Source organism: Diospyros lotus, chromosome 1 (genome assembly GCF_014633365.1).
Source record: "Diospyros lotus cultivar Yz01 chromosome 1, ASM1463336v1, whole genome shotgun sequence".
Classification (NCBI taxonomy): domain Eukaryota; kingdom Viridiplantae; phylum Streptophyta; class Magnoliopsida; order Ericales; family Ebenaceae; genus Diospyros; species Diospyros lotus.
The window spans coordinates 16,522,098-16,541,151 of record NC_068338.1 but is presented as its reverse complement, the minus strand read 5'-3'; positions in this window follow the sequence as shown (position 1 = coordinate 16,541,151).

Genomic DNA, 19,054 nt, shown 5'->3' with positions numbered 1-19,054 from the left:
AGGAGATTATTTTGATCCATAAATCGGGGAAATAAGGGGCGCCGAATGAGGGTGAATGTGAAAAGAGAGAGAGAAATGCGAGAGTGAGAAAAGTGTTCTCCTTGGTGGGATTTTTTCGTCCTTGTGTGGGTGTGCTATTCTCAGTTGTGAGTTTTGTGATTGAGGCTGTTTTGGGTGTCGATTAAATGTTGTTCTTGGGTTGTGCTTGGAACCGATTATGGGTTACCTTTTGTGGGTCTCAGACTGATTAACGTTGAGCCTTGCAAATCCACATTCTTCTTCTCCATTACCGAGCAGCAACATGGAGTTTGCTGTTTTAAATTTCCAACTTCTATTCTTTGGTTTTTTACTTACTGTTTTTGCTATTTCTTCACCCTAACGATTAGATCTTGTGGTTGTTTTGCGAGATATTATCTCTACAATATTATTATCCTTGAGAGTGTATGAAAGAACTAGGATTGAGATTGATATTGATATTAGGGCTAATTCGCTCATTTTTGGTATTCTTCTATACGTAATTATATATAAGAAAAATTTATGTTTTAGTGTTATGAAATTATGTTAATAAAATATTTTATTATTTATATATAATAGACACCGTGTTATGGTATTATAAAACCATGTTAATAAAGTATTTTTTAAAATCATCTTTATATATTTTGCTTAAAAAATAAAAGTTTACTATGTTAATAAAATTTGAACTCATGATCTCTAAAAAATAATTAATTTATTAAACAATTTTACCTTTACATTAAGACTCATTTTGTTCAAAACTTTGCTTAAAAAGATTAAAAAGTAAACTGCAACTATAAAAAGCCTCCCCCAATAAAATTTTATTTATTTTTTTTACATGTGCATGGTACGAGCTATCCTTTCAGTGTGTGTGTGTGTATATTTAGGGTTTCAGATTTATCTATATTCTATATATAAGTAAACATCATGTTTTAGTGTTACAAAACTATATAATTAAAGTATTTTCTTAAAAAACTCTTTATATATAAATAAACACCATATTTTAGTGTTATGAAGTCATGTAAATAAAGTGTTTTCCTAAATACCCTTTATGTTTTTTTCTCAAAAAACAAAAATTAACTAATTTAAAAAAATCTGAATTCATGGCCTTTAAATAATAATTAATTTATCAAACAACTTTACCTCCACACTAATACTTATTTTATTCAAAAATTTGCCTAAACAATCAAATGTCGCTTGATAAATCTTCATTTAGAATTTTTATTTTTTTTTATATGCGTGGCACAAACTACTACTCTAGTTTAAGATTCCAAATTTATAATGAAACAGTTAGTTTAAGAGAGGGGGAGGGGGTGAATTAAGATTTTTCACCATTTTTAAAAGCTTCAAAAAATTGAAACAAAGTAAAAATATAGCACAAATTATTAGAGTGGTTAATTTTAAAGGCTAATCCATTAACACGATTCCTCAGCAAGGATTTTGACAAAATACAATATTACCTATGTAACTTTTGAGCAAACTTAACTACTTAACTTTTATAATATGGCTTTTCAACACTTGACTCAGCCACAACCAATGTCTTTTATAGGTTCAGATTTAATCTTTACGAGTTTCACAAATAATGTGAAAAAAATTATTAAGAGAAAAATAAAAAATAATAGAAGATTACATATTTTTTTCTTGAATGAAAGAAAGATTCAAAATGTAAAAATTTAATACACTCTCTTTTAAAATCTCACAAATAGTAGACTTTGAAAGCACGAGAATGAAAGATTAGAAAGTTCTTATATATTTGCAAGTCGTGGTCAAGCTCTTGTAAACTGGTTAATCTTTTTTAATATGTTTCATCTTCTATTTATAGATTTTATGCATTAAATACTATTGACAGATCAATAAACAAATAGAATGTTTGTTTGTCTCACTCATTTTTTGTTTTTACAAACTTCAAATAAATGGTTAGTCAATAATAAAATAAACATACTTGCGTGGTACCAACTTCTACTCTAGTATATTTATATGTTTTAAGATTCAAGGTTTATATGGGAGGATAGAGCATTCTTAAAAATTATATCATTCAAATAAGTAAGCTTAATTAGCATTCTTTATTGGTTTAAAGTTCTAAGGTTTTACTTAATGTCTTTGCTTATATCCAAAAACAATTGTTACCAAACTAGGATCCTTTAAGATTTGTACACATATAACATTTTATTTAGAATTAACAAGGAATGTAATATTCTCTCTTATCTAATCACTTGACAAGCACATTATTTATTATATTAAGTCCATTTTTCTATAGTACGAAAATAATCATCTTAGCTCAACTCTACCTTCAATGACGCTTGTAGTATTAATAGAAAAATGATACACATTTTTAGTTTTGTATTACTTTATCATGAGTTTACAACTCAAAAATAATTATTACCAGATGTAACTCACCCCGATTTTATAAACTCACATCTATTTAATTTCTAATGTGTTTTATTTAATATTCATGGATGATGATCCTTTTTAAGTAAAAAAAAATTAGAAAGATGCACCAATTGATTTATGCAAAAATTTTTATTTGTTTTGCTCTTAACGAGAGTGAATATAAATTAATCTAAAGAGATTGATTTATTTTTTTAGCTTGAAGAATAAATATATAATTTTTTTTCAAAAAAGAATAAATAAATAAGGTACATGAATAATTAAACTCTTGGGCATTAGATAAACAGATTAAAAATAATAAACTAGTTATCTAGTTAAGTGATCCTTAAAAAAAGGTGATTTTTGATTTGAGGTTCAAACGCAATTACCTTAAATTGCTAGGCTATTATGTGATTTTGGTGAAGTTTGTGGCTAGGAGTAATTAATTGGTGATGATATGTGGCAGGCAAGGTTGGAATTTATCTTGGCTAAATATATAGAAGCCAACCCCGAGTTATGAACATCCTATCGTAGTTATTACATGTGATTATACAAATAAGGCTAAACATAAAATTATTGCATGATAGGTACTTGGGGAGTTAAAAATGATTAACCCATATACAACAATTAGTGTAATACCTTGAGAGCTTAGAAAAGTTAGTATATATCGAGGATAGTGTAAGGAAGGAAATAACACCAACTGTATATCTTTTGGGCTAAATGTTGGCAAAGAACTTCCAAGTTAAGCGTGTTTGACCTGGGGTAATTCAGGGATGGGTGACCCCACCGGGAAGTTTGCGTAGGCCCATCAGGATAAGTTGTTTTGATCCTTTCTATCGCTCGAACGAGATGTTACAGGTGGTATCAGATCCGACTCGGGCCGTGTGTTAGGACCGTGTACTAGCCAAAGGCTGGGGGTATTAGACTGGGGATCGTGTACTAGCCCAAGGCTGGGGTACTGGACTGGGGACACTGAACGGGAGAGAGCTGGGACCAGTTGTAAGGTCGCATGACGAGGACGTCATGTGCTCAAGAGGGGGAGAATATAATACCCCGAGAGTCTAAAGAAGTTAGTATATATCGAGAATAGTGTAAGGAAGGAAATAACACCAGTTGGATACCTTTTGGGCTGAATGTTGGCAAAGAACTCCCAAGTTAAGCGTGCGAGAGCTGGGGTAATCCAGGGATGGGTGACCCCCCTGAGAAGTTCGCGTAGGCCCATCAGGATAAGTTGTTCCGATCCTTCCTATCGCTTGAATGAGATGTTACAGGTGGTATCAGAGTCGACCCGGGCCGTGTGTTGGGACCGTGTACTAGCCAAAGGCTGGGGGTACTAGACTGGGACCGTGTACTAACCCAAGGCTGGGGGTACTGGACTGGGGATACTGGACAGGGGAGAGCTAGGACCAGTTGTAAGGTCACATGACGAGGACGTCATGTGCTCAAGAGGGGGAGAATGTAATACCCCGAGAGTCCAAAGAAGTTAGTATATATCGAGGATAGTGTAAGAAAAAAAATAACACCAGTTGGATACCTTTTGGGCTGAATGTTGGCTAAGAACTCCCAAGTTAAGCGTGCTTGAGCTGGGGTAATCTAGGGATTGGTGACCCCCCTGAAAAGTTCGCGTAAGCCCATCAGGATAAGTTGTTCAGATTCTTCTTATTGCTTGAATGTGATGTTATAGGTGGTATCAGAGCCGACCCGGGCCGTGTGTTGGGACCGTGTACTAGCCAAAGGCTGGGGGTACTAGAATGGGACCGTGTACTAGCCCAAGGCTGGGGGTACTGGACTGGGGATACTGGACATGGGAGAGCTGAGACCAGTTGTAAGGTCACATGATGAGGACGTCATGTGCTCAAGAGGGGGAGAATGTAATACCCTGAGAGTCCAAAGAAGTTAGTATATATCGAGGATAGTGTAAGAAAAGAAATAACACCAGTTAGATACTTTTTGGGCTGAATGTTGGCAAAGAACTCTCAAATTAAGCGTGCGAGAGCTAGGGTAATCTAGGGATGAGTGACCCCCCTGAAAAATTCGCGTAAGCCCGTCAGGATAAGTTGTTTCGGTCCTTCCTATCGTTCGAACGAGATATTACAATTAGGTACTACTAAGCAATACAAGGTGAGATTCATAACCAGAAGAGGAAACCTTGACCAGAGGAAACCTTGACCAACTAGGGTCATAGTTATAGAAGTGTTCAATCAATTCGGACTAACCTTAGACTGAATAGAACCAAAATCAAAATTAGTAAAAGTTTTGAACCGAGGACCAAACTATATAAGGGCAAAACTAGATCGATTCAATTTGATCTAGTTGGATTTGGTCTTAGTAAATTTGTATGTACATCTATACAACAATACATACCAAATATATATGCTGTTATATTTTTAATTACAACAATATTATTGTATATTGTTGTAAATATGACAGTTATATACCGTTGTATTTACATATTATTGTATTGTCGAGCAATGTTACACAGAATAATTTGTTTAGTTTTCAATAAGAAACTAAGACTAGACTAATGACTGATTTTTTAAATTTTTTAGACCAAAGACCAAACAAAACTTATTTAGTCTTATATTATATACAATTTTTCGATCTGACTAAAATTTGAATACTTCTACATGGATTGCAAACAATAACATAGCCAATAGCAGCTCTCAAGATATGGCACAAGTGACAAAATTTTTAAATTTTGTTGGAGTGATTGAACATCAACTTTTAGTGGAGACATAAATATTTTATTTGGTGAGATTTGATTACGTATCTATTTAAAAAATATATGAAATTATAATTACATTTAATTTATCTAGAAGTAGAATCAGAGAAAGATCTACCTATTTCAAAACATAGCCAATAATGATGTGGGCTCAGAACGATATAATTGATAATACGTGGACTCCTAATAAGTGGTGTAGTTGTGGCACAATGGTGGCCACAGAGAATGCAGTAGGTATACTTATAGATTAACTCTAGATAGAGAATGCAAGTGTTGTAATTGTGGCAGAATAGTGGGCATCATGGAAGACCTAGTAAGTATGTTTACTCGTAAATGAGCTCTGGTTAGAGCATGCATGCGGTGTATTTAGTGGCATTCTAGGCTTGAGGTAGATAAGGCACTGATAACTCCTAGATGGGACAATAATGATGGTTATTCTGACTTTGGTGGGTCTCGAGACCAAGGTACAGTCAACTTCAAGAGAGCCAATACTAGGGACATGAATGGTGCCTAACTGAATGGATACTAGGCAAGAAAACACCTAGTGAGGTACTATCATCCACTTTATATGGTTATTATCAGGTGAAGCCAAAAGTAAGACTCATAAGGTCTAAAAGAAATAGCTTATAAATATGGTGAACTAGCGCCATTAACAGGACAAAGAGACCTATGAGAGGTGAGGGTTGAATTACACAACTAGGTTGAGTCATGCTGCTCTGGGAGCAGGTTCAACTCGAGGCATACGCCTATATTTAGACACGAGGGCTTTAAAATTAATAATTAATTGATTAATTATTTTTATATTTTAAGATATAAAATTATTATTTTTATTTTATGATATTTTTTTTAAAATTCATTCTCTATTTATTTTATTATTTTATTTGAACGAGGAGAATCTTTAACTCCCTAAATTCATGAATTATTTTTTTATATTAAGCAATGTATAGTGAGATGTCATTTAGATGAGTAGGCCGCTAATTTCATAAGTTTACGATCATTTTTTAATATTAGAGAATAAATAATTAGGTGTAAATTAATAAAATAACGAAAAAAAACAAAAAATAGTATTATTTTAAAAGAACAATTTAATAAAATAATTTTTTAGACAATAAAAATTTTGTCCAGATAATTTGCACTAATTTGGATATTAAAGAAAATTTTGTTCGGAGAATTTGCAATGATTCTTTAGACAATGAAAATTTTGTTTGAAGAATTTTTAATTTGCACGACTTGTCTGTAAATTCTTCACATTTTTTAATTATTCAATTTTTACGTTTTTAGATATTTTTCTCTTGTCTGTATTGTCAATTAAAAAAGAAATTGATTCTAGAGTTGAATACAAAAATTTAATTAGTGATTTTATATCTCAAAAAATAAATAAAATAAAAAATAAATAATTTTTAATATTTATTTATATCATTAAAAAATTATTAAATTAACTTTGATCTAAAACCACGTATATTCTTTAACACAAGACTCGGAGCATTCATGGACTTACAAGCGAATAGTTGAGACCTTGGAGAACAAAAGGGTAGATTAAGGCACTGTCATGTCATGATTGAATCACTAAGTGAAGGGCTGGTAATTAGTGCATATTGGGTATGCAATATTTAAATTAATAAAAGTATAATGAGACACTGTTAGACATTTCATGGGAATGCTAATTGTGCACATATTGGCATGTGAAGGGCTATAGTTAAATTTTGACAAGAAAAGGTGCTAAAGGTACCAAACAATGAATGCTTAAAGCTAAGTATTGATGTGCTAGGGGTGGGTCACGACTGTGGAGATGGGTGCAGGGTTGGGTTATGATTATGGGGATGTTAGGGTTAGGGTTTGTTGTTTTTTTTTTTAATTTTTATAAAAATAGTGATGTAAAATTATAATTGATGTGACAGTAACGTGATAATGTGACAAGGCAAAGTTAATGTCTCAGTTAACGTCGGTTAACCCAGGAACTAAAAATGAGTAAAATTATTTTATTTAGGGATGAATAATAAAGACAATTTAGTTGATATCCTTAAAGTCATTTTTTTTTATTAGTCTAGGGACTAAATAATGTATTAAGCCATAATATTAAGTTTGTTGTTAATATTAATCCATGAGATGGGGAAGTTTGGGTACACGAAGATGTATAAATTATATTTTATATTTCCAATATCCCTATGTATTTGGTGCATAGTGGATTGAAATTGTAATAGAATTAGTGATATAATAAGTCATAAATGTACATGGTTTGAGGCTATGAAGTCAATCATATATATTGTTCAAGTGTATGCATCTACTATTAAAGGATGATGTCTGTATGATAAGTTTTTAATTCAGTGGCATAGTAATATCAATTGTAAAGCCCAATTTTTTTTAGTACCTTATTGCCTTGAAAATTTAGATTTTTTTAGAATTACATTTACACATGCAAATTTGCATGAATTCCCTTTTAACCCCTTAACAAAAATTAAGGCGATTAATTAGAGTTATGCACTAAGCATAGTATAAATCAAACTTAATTGAGATATAATACCAAAAATTAAACATCGAATTAAACTGAGTTATTACATGTCGTGTTCTCATGTTTAAACCATTTAAGGAAACTATACAATAAAAAGGGAATTTATTCTAAACACTAAAACATAAGTGGATAAAATTGTCTTCTTAGCCAGCATTTTCTTATTCTCTTTTGAAACACTCGAATCACCTATGGCTTGTTTGAATATACTGGATTAAGTGATGAACTACTTAGTAACACATCCAAAATAGTTTTTTTTATGTATATGAATAAACATAATATGTGTAAAGTACCTGCTTTCAATAGGACAAATTAGGTGATAATTGCTATTAATTGCTTATCAATTGAACCTATGATATTTAGTTCAAGGTAAATTGTCAATCACCCCCCTGATAACAATATATCCTCTTATTTATCTATCAAGTCATAAAAGGTGCTGATATAACCACACATGCATGCGTGTTATAAAAATAGGAATTTACGTCATGCTATAATATGCATAATTTTCATGACAATAGCGCAATTGATGTAAATTTAACAAACATAAATGTAGTAACATGTAAATTGCAAGACATTGATGCAATTTGAATAAAAATAGAAAGTATATGCATAATAATAAAACTTAATTGATCTAAGTACAATAACTCAAAAATTTGTAGGTAGGAGTGCCACTTGAGAAATTTGCATCTTCCTTAACAACACTTAGTTAGCATGTGACCTTTGGGGAATCACCAATGAAACACATACCAATAACACCTTATTGTTGTCATTACCCCTTAAATATGTTGAAACTCATTGAAAACAACCATTGAACTCAGTTCGTCAGAACTGGTGTTTTAACCACCAGAAGCTCCTAAGTTCCTTCTTTGTTCTTCCTCTTGCTTATTTTTTTTTTTTTAGTTGTGCTTTCAAGACTAAACGCTAGGCCTCATTTTAGAGTGATATATACATTACATATGCTATCATATATGCACTTGATTTCTTGCTAAATTCCTTTGATTTTTCCACCTATCTGATCCTTCTCAATCCGTGATAACTCCTAGATCATATTTGAATCTCAATATACAAGATTGGAGAATTTTTTGATAATTGGTCATGATAAGATATTCGATTTCTTCTTGTTTATTTTGTCAATTTTTGGCTTCCAATATCTTTGTGTTGGTGATCGAAATTATATACTAGAAATATTTGGTTATTCTCCTCCATGTTGTCTACAAGGCCTATTAAGAGATTTTGTTGAATTTGAAGATGTTTATTCAAAATTTGAGTTTAAAGTGGCCTATCCAAGCTATTTGTCAGGTCGCCGAACATATTTTTTATGATCTTTTGAGCTTAATTACTTCTAATTTAATAACCGGCAATGCAATCTAAAAGTACCATCATGTTCTTGGCTATGCCTAGTTCAATTCCCATCTTTTGACTCATCCTATAAGCCTAATTTGATTTTATTTGGGTTTAAAGTGTGCTAGCTAAGTAACTCATCATTATGTGTTTCAACCAATTTTGAACTTAAATAAATTTTAGTTTGATTGACAATTTCTCCTGAAATTGGGTCTTGCGTGTTCATCTCAATCTCGTCTACAAAGCTTAGTATTGGGATTAACCCAATTTGATGTAGTTTGCTTGAATTTTGAGCTAAAAATTAACTCTTTAGCAAAATTGACTTATTCTATAATTTTTAACAAATTACACTTAGGCACCACACACCCAAGATGGGTCTTTTAAAAAATTTGTTTGAAGAGTTTTTTTTAAAAAAAATAAATAGTGAGTAATATGAATGTTGGAAATTTTGTATTTGAAGTGCAATGTATGAAAAGTTTTGAGAAAATGTAAAAGCACAATAGACAAGAAAATTTTAGAATGATTTGGCTATCTCGAGCCAACGTCCCTACTCTAGCTCCCTGTTAAAAATTTCTAAATCTACTAAATCAAAACTAAACAACAAACCACAATCCAATACAACTGCATCCTGCTACTAGCATTTCTCGCTAGAAAATTTCTTACAAAGAAAAATGATAAATACAAAACTGAACACAAAAATCTCAACAAGAAATCTCGTTACAACAAGCTTGGAATATATTTTATAAAATAAGAACAAGTATTAAATGAGAAAATTGAAACAATTAAGCTCAAAAGAATTTAGAAGATATGATCTATAAAATATGCAAGCTTAGTATTTCACCATCTAGTATAATTTTCAAAATGGCTAGTATTTATAGATTTGAATGTCCCTTGCAGAATTCCAGCCATTGGAGATCGAAATGGAAAATGATTAGTCTGCAAAAAAACTAGTCACTAATAATTTTTCAAACATAAACTATCGATAGTTTCAATAAGTAATCGACGATTTATTTTAAAATTTGAAAAACCAATCAATAGTTTTTTCAAGTTTAAAAATCAATTGATTGTTTAGTTCTGAAACATTGATTTAAAAGATATGCACTAAATCAATTGACTTTTTTAAGGAGACAGTCGATAGTTTATGTTAACCAGTTAATAAACTTACAAAGAAGTTGACAATTCTTAAAAACTAGTCGATAGACTTAAAGAATGGGCCGTCAATTTTTTATTAGATTCAATGGAGTGAAATAACATGTGCCTTAGAAGGAGATATTCCTTTTTTTTTTTAAGAGCAAAATCATAATCGAAATTGGGGACCTAACTACGAGCAATTTAAGAAATATCAACCCCATTCCTTAAGGAGGCACTTGTGTGGTACCCACAAAAGTAGGCTAAGACAAATGTATAAGAATTTTACTATATTGGGATGCCTACATGATCAAAAAGTCAACCTAGTAGTTTTCATGCTAGAAAACAGGGCTAAATGGAAGTTCACCCTAGAAACTTGTGGTACTAAATGATTTGAAATCAATTGGCAAACATTCCAAGGCCTATTTAATGAGGAATTATTTCCCACTTGTTTATGTTGGGCTAAAAGGGAATAATATCTAGAACTTTATTAAGGTGAAAAGAAAATTGTGGCATAGTACGTAGCTCAATTATGTGAATTGACCCCATAATGTGCACCTCAATTAGTGGCTAATGAATACGACAAAGCTCAAAGATTTTAGTAAGGAGTAAAGCTTAAAGATTCACTCAAGTATCTCATTTTGTGTTGAAAACGTATGTGGAGGTAGTAGAGAAGGCACAAATGATCAAAAGTGGTTTAATAAAAGTCCAAATAAGGATACGACTATAAAAATGAATCAAGGTCAAACATCTCGATCCTCCACTTTTCAAGTCAAAATCTAAATTTAATTGTTGCGTCATAGACAAAAGTCCATTAAAATGTTCAAAAAATAAAAAACTTAAAATAACTTTTTGGGCTAAAAAGCTTAAATTTCTCATATGCGAGAGAATTTCACATAAACACGTAAACTAGATAACTCTGACATTCAAAAATTTCTTATAATATTATAAAAAAAAGCAATTATACATAAAGAATTTTAATTTTAAAAGAATTTCTAAATATTGAGATAAACAGTTATCCATAAGAAATTCTATCCCCCCAAAACAGAAAAATAAATGTTATCTACAAGAGATAGACGTCAATCATAACAATCCTAATCCCATCTAGATTAGAAAAAATCAAGGTAAATGTTATCTATAAAAATCCTAATTTTAACAATATTGAAAAAAGTTAAGATAAATGTTATCTGCAAGAATCCTAATCCCGAATTACTTAAGATTACTCCATATTCCTCTATAAATAAGCAAACAATTATTCCTAAAAATGTACTTCTCTGATATTGATTTCAATATAGTTTTCATCATCTTCAGTGTCTGGCTTAAGTATCAGAGTGTTTGTGTGGGGATTTTTTCGCACTCTCTGACTAGTTTTTTCTACTCCTTAACAACAACGTTTCCAGTCAAATAAATTTATTGTTGTATCTTGACAACAATACTAACCTTAAGAAGAAAAACAAAACTAAGAAAAAAGGTTTAACTTGCAAGTGTGTGGGAAATTCTATAAGACTAGTTAATGTTATCGACTAAATGGGGTTTGTTTCAAATGTGGACAATGAGGTTACTTGATTAAAGACTACCAATATTTATGGCAGATCTCATCCTCATTTATGGCGGATTCTATTTACATTAATGAAGATCCTGTCGACACCATGCTACCACCTAGGAACCTTCACTGGCGTCGGATACTCAGTCTCATCACTTGCAAATGCACGATACATGCATGTAGAATGACTCATTCTCCTTCTATATGAACCTGCTCTTTTTAGAACCAAGATATGTTATTCTCTCTGACTCGCTAATATTCTACCACTTCCTACTCATTTACTCAATTGAGCATCGAAGTACTTGTAGCTGCCAACCACCCTTGTCAGATCGATCATCGAGGCCTATCCCTCGCTGTTGCAAGTTTGCCTCCGACTGTCCCTTTTTTTCAAGAAGGAACATTAGGATATGCGCCTCAATTAGTGAATAATGTGTAACACCCTAAGTCATCGTGAATAATAATTTGGTATTTAGACCCTAGAAAAATTATTAGAATTATGACATTAAGCGATAAATTTAATAGGGTAAGGTATAATAAATTTATTGATTGGTATGTAGTTAATTATAAATGGTGTGATATAATCATAGTTAAATGAATTGCATATAGTTTTAAATAAATAATAAAAATATATCAAAAATTGGTATTTTATTCTATTAATGTTTATGAATAGATATATATGTATAAGTGTATATAAATAGGTATATGTATACGTATGTATATATGTATGATATGAACATGTATATGAATATATGTATATATCTATATATATATATATAAATCGTTGAAAATCTGGAGCAGGCGCACGGCCAGAGCATGGCCGCGCCTACAATCGGCCACCAGAGGCAAGGGGAGCCTTAAATGCTCCAAAGGACGTCGGGATGGCCTTCTAGGGCATATGGGTGCCTCGATGGGATGTTCCGCGGTGGAGTTTTGGCTATAAATAGCTGAGGTCGAGCGAAGCTTTTCATCCAAAAGTTTTAATTCATAAATCGCTCAATTTGGGTAGTGTTTGAGAGATTTGAGAGTGGGGTTTTGATCCTCGAGGTGTGGAAAAGCTTTCTGGTGATTTTGGTGGCTAACGGAGCAGCGGAGAAGGAGATCTAAGCACTCGCCGGAAAATCACGCCTCGCCGGAGCCGAAGCTTCAACTGCCGATTCAAGGTATTTCTTGTTTTTTTTTTTTTTTAAATCTAAGGCTATGTTCAAATTCGGGAGGTCGAGATTAAGGGAAAAGGAAGCTTTGTTTGAAGGTTGGGGGGTTAGAATCATCGCCGGCGGCGAGGCAGCCGCCGAAGATGATGAACCAGACAGGCACGTGGTTGCACGCGCCCGCGAGTGGGAAGAAGGCGCGTGCCTTCCAGGCGCCCGCAAGAAAAGAAAAAAATAAAAAGAAAATAAAATAAAATAAAATAAAGAAAAATAATAATAAAATAAAAGAAATAAGAATTTTGCAAAAAATTTCATTAAATCTGAAATATTGTTTATGTCTTGTTTTGTGAAAAATATTCTAGAAAATGCTAAATTAGTCATTTATTTAAATAGTTTTTCTATTATCGAAATAAGAAAAAAATAAGAAATTAATTTGAAAAATTCCAAGAAAATTCCAGAATGCTAGAAATATTAATTAAGGAATATTGGTAAAGAGAAATTGGATTATATGAAAGTATAGATAATTATTATGTAATTTTAAATAAATAAGGATTAGAAATAAAGAGAAATTATAGAAATTATGGGAAAATAGTAAATTTATATTCTAAAAATAAACTTAATGTTTTAGGAGTCCTTGAGGGCAAGAAGCTTGAGAAATAGCCGCTTGACACGATCTTCGAGGTCGACACGCCTTTCGAGACAACTTAGCTGTAAGTGTACCGTTTCAAACTTAGTACGGTTATAAATGTTTATCTTCGAGAATGATTTCATCATATTGACATACTATGATATATACCCAACATGTAGACTGCATCCATGACATAATTATGAAATGCATAAATACACGTTGATATCATTGATCACACGTATTTGAGGCCGTAGGGAGTATGAACTGGCATTGCTGCTTTACCAAGGGTGCACCCATACACCCCGGATTCGAAAGAGGTGGTCGCTAAAATGGGAGGTAGCATGAGGGGTGTAGTTGACACCTACGAGGAAAGACATTGCATACACACATGACATAGCATAATATACTCTTATTTAGATGGTTCATCATCTAACTTGGGTTCGCCCCTGGAACATTCGATGTTCCAGTCGAGACTTGCAGTGATGATACAGAGGTTGAAGATATGTAGTGATGCGAGACGTCAAGAAACGAGTAAATGTGCCATATTGTAATATGAATAGTTTAAGAATTATGTACGTTTGTATTTATCTTCAGAAGCTTATGTAATAACTCTATAATAAATGCCATGTTTAGTTATTTATGTATGTAATGCCATGAGCAGGTTCGATTCAGCTTCCGCTTTATACGATTGTATTTATTTTAGTGTATAAAATATTTCGTCAAGCACTAGATAGGTCTTAGGGAATTTTCGATAAAAAAAAAAAAATAAGACCCAAATTTCATAAGGCATAACACGCCCTAAGAAGGTGGGGTGTTACCTAATGAATAGGACAAAGCTAAAAGATTTTAGCAAGGAGTAAAGCTTAAAGTTTCACTCGAGTATCTCCTTTTGTGTGGAAAACGTATGTGGATGTAGTAAAGAAGGCACAAATGATAAAAAATGACTTAATTTATCCAAATAAGGATACAACTTACAAGAGTGAATCAAAGTCAAATATCTCAATCCTCCACTTTTTAAGTCAAAATCTAAATCTAACCTTAAGAAGAGGAAAAAAAACTAAGAAGAAGGGTTTAACTTGCCAAGTGTGTGGGAAATTCTGTAAGACTAGTTAATGTTACCTACTAAATGGGGTTTGTTGCAAATGTGGACAATGAGGTCACTTGATTAAAGACAACCAATATCTTTTGGAAACCCTGTGGGGCAACTCCTATTGAAAATATGTGAATGAAGTAGTTAACTTAGACATGGCATGAAAGATTGCAAAAAGAATTAGTAGCATCTCACATTGTCTATTTATCTCTCTCTATATTTATCGAGCAACCTTACATTGCAATTTGTTTAACTTCCATTAACAAATAGTGACTAACCTTATTAGCCTATTCTCTATAGCTTCAACTTTCATTATTCTCGCTCGAATTTTGTATATCTCATCACAAGATTAACTATTACATAAACTTTTCACCTAAGTGCATTGAGTATCCTTCTAGATCCATTGGATTCCAGTGTTCTCCCTTACTTTCATATACATCTTTATCAACCAAAACTTTAACAAACATTTAGGATACACAAGTTCTAATATTATGGTCAATTTTTCATGGACCACTCACATATTGTCCTAGGTGTTATCACAAATCTTTTCTAAGTCTCATAGCTTTTCTACCTAACCATATATGTGACGCCCCGTTCCCACTTACGGGTGCTACTCGTGAACAATCATCCGAATTGCTCACATGCCCGGTCATATGTGAAGGGCGGATTATGTTTCAACATGAAACACTCTAGATGAGAAATCGGTTTCGTCATTCCCTTCCCTCAACCTTATGATCCACTAGCAGATTTGGGCTTTAACCATACCACACTTGACTTGATTAATTTCCATTAAGATTGCCCTAATCGTCATTTTTTTTAATTTTAATTATTTTCTTCTTTCCAAGAATTCCATCAGACTCCATAAGAATTACCATTTTAATCAATCCATTAATTTTTACCAATTTTCAAGAAAAAAAAACTCAAAATTTTCATTTTTCAAAAATTCAGCATTTATCTCAAAAAATGCCCGAAAAATCCATTTATTTTGAAAATTCATTTAGAGCCCAAAATCAATTAGAAAATACCCCAAAACCCCCTTAATTTTCAATTTTTTTTAAAAAATTAACCGACGGTACCTGCTTGATTAGTGGTTAAATATGTCAAATATTATCATATTTTCATCCATTTTTTATCTAATAAATAAGATAATTTGGCATATTTATTTATTTTTGCAAAGACTTATCGAAATTGTGCCTAAGCAATGCAAATAACGAAAGTGATCAAAGTCATATCTGGGTGTGTGGAGAGAGAACATCTGGATGTTACTTAGCATATCCGGATGACCGTTCAAGGCCATCCAGATATGAAGATGCCGCATCCGAATGCATGAAGACATATCCGGATGACCATCCAAGGCCATCCGGATATGAAGATATTGCATCAGGATGTCCTTCAGCACATCCAGATACAAATGAAGAAGCTGCCAAGAGAGATATTTGGATACATCATAACGTATCTGGATCTAAAGAGTATATATCCAGATGTCCCTCAACACATCCGGATACAAGAGCAAAATCCAAAGAAGATACATTCGGATATCATACAACATATCCGGATATTAATAAAGCCTCATCTGGATGCGTCACTGAAGCATTCGGATACAAGACACAAGACTCGCGTGACACATCCGGATACCCCACAACGTATCCGGATATCAGAGAGAATGGCCAAAAAGTAAGATCCGGATATCGCACAATATATTCGGATATTAGTGAAGCCATATTCAGATATTACATTACATATCAGGGTACATGAGAAATATTTGCACAAAGCACGCCTTCGCACAATGGGGGCAAATTGAGTGTACATTTGTTTTTTATCTGAAAAAAAGTATGAGTGGAAATACTTTTGTAGGAGTATGGGCAGAGGAATGATAAGGAATTGTCGGGAGATTTGAAAATTGAGAGTTCCATTGGTAGAAAAATAACAAAAAAAATAATATAAAGGGACTAATGCTCATTGGTGAAGGGAGGGAATGAATTCTTGAGTTTTTTTTCTAGATCGTGGTTATCATAAAAAAATCTTCTTACTAGTTACTTTGAAGCAGAGACGCAGACACAACTACTGTCTATTTTTCTTGTTGTTTATTTTCTTTATTTTGTTGTAATGTTCTTTTCTTCCATTTTCGATTGAGCAAATTCATCTTGTCTTTCTTTAAGAAACTCCATTTCAAGCACTTCCAGTTGCGTAAGTTCATTTGTGCCTTTGATTTTCAAAGTTAAGTTCTTGGCACTTTAAACACTGCAAATTACACACATAAAATTTTTATTCTATAATTTTATGTTTTTTCATACTTTGTAATCTCTTGCACATAATAATGGAGATTTGTGGCTAAATAACGCTCGGGTCAAGGCAATAACAGTGTCCAGTGCCATAGACTGCCCAGAATAGCCAAACTTCATGTGCATGAGTAGAAGTCTGGTTGATTTAAGTGTTGTGCGTGCACTGCATCTTTGGATCCAGATATTAAGCATAGGTCCTAGAACACACAAAGAAAGCATGCTAATGCACACATTTAAAAGTTTAAGTACATATTTACAACTTGCAAGCCAACATCCCATGGGGCTATCTCTTACCTTAACACCTTTCTTTGAAGCTTCAAGAACTTGCTTTGAAGACTCTTCATGCTTCCAATCCTTCTTGCTATTTCTTTCTTTCTTCTTCATTAGAGAACTTCTTTCTTTCTTCATCTAATCACTTGGTCAAAAAGCTTAACACTCTTCTCTACCTCCCTTTATATAGCCAAAATTCCTCTTTTTTTTCACTTATTTTATTTCCATGGCAAGAATAAATCGTAGCCCTAGGATTTTACTTAAATTGGAATAATGCATCCTAGCCTTCCATAACAAGCACAATCCATGTACTTTGGAGGCTTTAATCTCATCCATTAGATTTTTACTTACTTTCCAAGAGATGATTTCAATCTTTCAAAGAAAGCATAATCCATGTGCTTTTAAAAGATTTAATCTCAACTATTCATTTTTTTAATATTTGGCAATCCATGCCATTTCTTCTCTTTAAATCCCCACCCTTGGATTCATTCTCTTTATAAGAATAAATCTCACCCATTAGATCTCTTGAATTTCCTATTTTTTCCCATTTAAATTAATGAGACTATTTTTCACCATTAATGCATGACTAATTTAATTTCTTTTTGAATTTTTTTTTAATCCAACACCATCATGCCTCTCATTAAATGCTTGGAAGACTAATTAGCATTTTTTTTACATTTATTTAAATCTCTCCATTTATCTTGGACCACTTAATGCCATGTGTCACTCTAAGACACCAAACTTGGCTTCCAAGCTTCCATCTCAACCATCCATGTGACATTACCATATTAATTCACTATTTTAGGGAAAATTAATTATTTTCTCAAATAATTGAATATTTATTATTTTTCATATTTTTCATAATTAAATTCTTTTATAGAATTTACTCCAAAATTACCAAAATACCCTTTATTGGATTTCATTATCTAAATTACCAAAATGCCCCTCTCATAGGACACCCTTATTCTCAAGAATCCAATACCTTCTTAAGGATATTTTTGAAAGTTTTTCACTTTCTTTCTCATTCTCTTAACACCGCTAACATCGGATATTACAATATACTACATTTAGGGAATCTTCTTCGATCATCCACCCAAGCTGGTTGATTTATATTCTTTTAGGCCCAAGAGTCACTATTAGGCATTATGTTGTTGTATCATTACAAAGAATAATATATTTTTCTTTGTATACATATTGTTATGGTCATAGCGTTGGCATGGTGTTATGGGTAGTGATACATCCTCTACCATGGGTGAACCATTGAGTTGAACCTCGGTACCAATCTTTACAAGTTAATCGATTTGGTAAAGGTTTCCCTCTATATAGAAGGAGTTCTTATTGGTGCTTCTTCCTCTAGAACTTCTTTGAGAAAAAAAAGTTATTTCAAGATAAAGAAGTTGGGCTTGAAGAGGGAAATCTCTATAAGGTATACCTATAAACACCCTATGGTATGGTTTTGATATTATGCATATGGTCGTTTGGAAATTGAGTCTTACAAGGTGATTTTGTACTTTATCTTTCGCTGCATTTTATGTTTGTTTTCGAAAAAGTTTTGAAAACTGAAAACCTTTGCATTGATACACCAAGAGTTGGCGTTATCCCTTCAGAGATGTCAAGAAAAATGTTTGTATTCATTACACAATCATGCACAAAAATCTTTTTTTTATCCCTTACTAAGTGTTAAACACTTACCTTACACTTAGGTGAAGTCGATACTTTAAAAAGAAAAGAAAAATTGAAGACTTAAAAAGATGATTGATCACGTATCTTAATAGTGTTTTAGCATTTTGATAATTTTTACATGCTCAACCATGAGTCATGAGTGCATGCCTATATATGACTTGCCTTATAAACTTACATGTAAAATGATCTTGTATGTATTTTGATTTAGTTGTCTATATAGTTGAAACTTATGAGAACAAATAATAGGTCTAGAAGCTTTTGAATGTAAAAGTAGGTCATTTTTGTAAAATGAACCATTTATATTCATATTATTCTTTCATAACTTGAAAATATA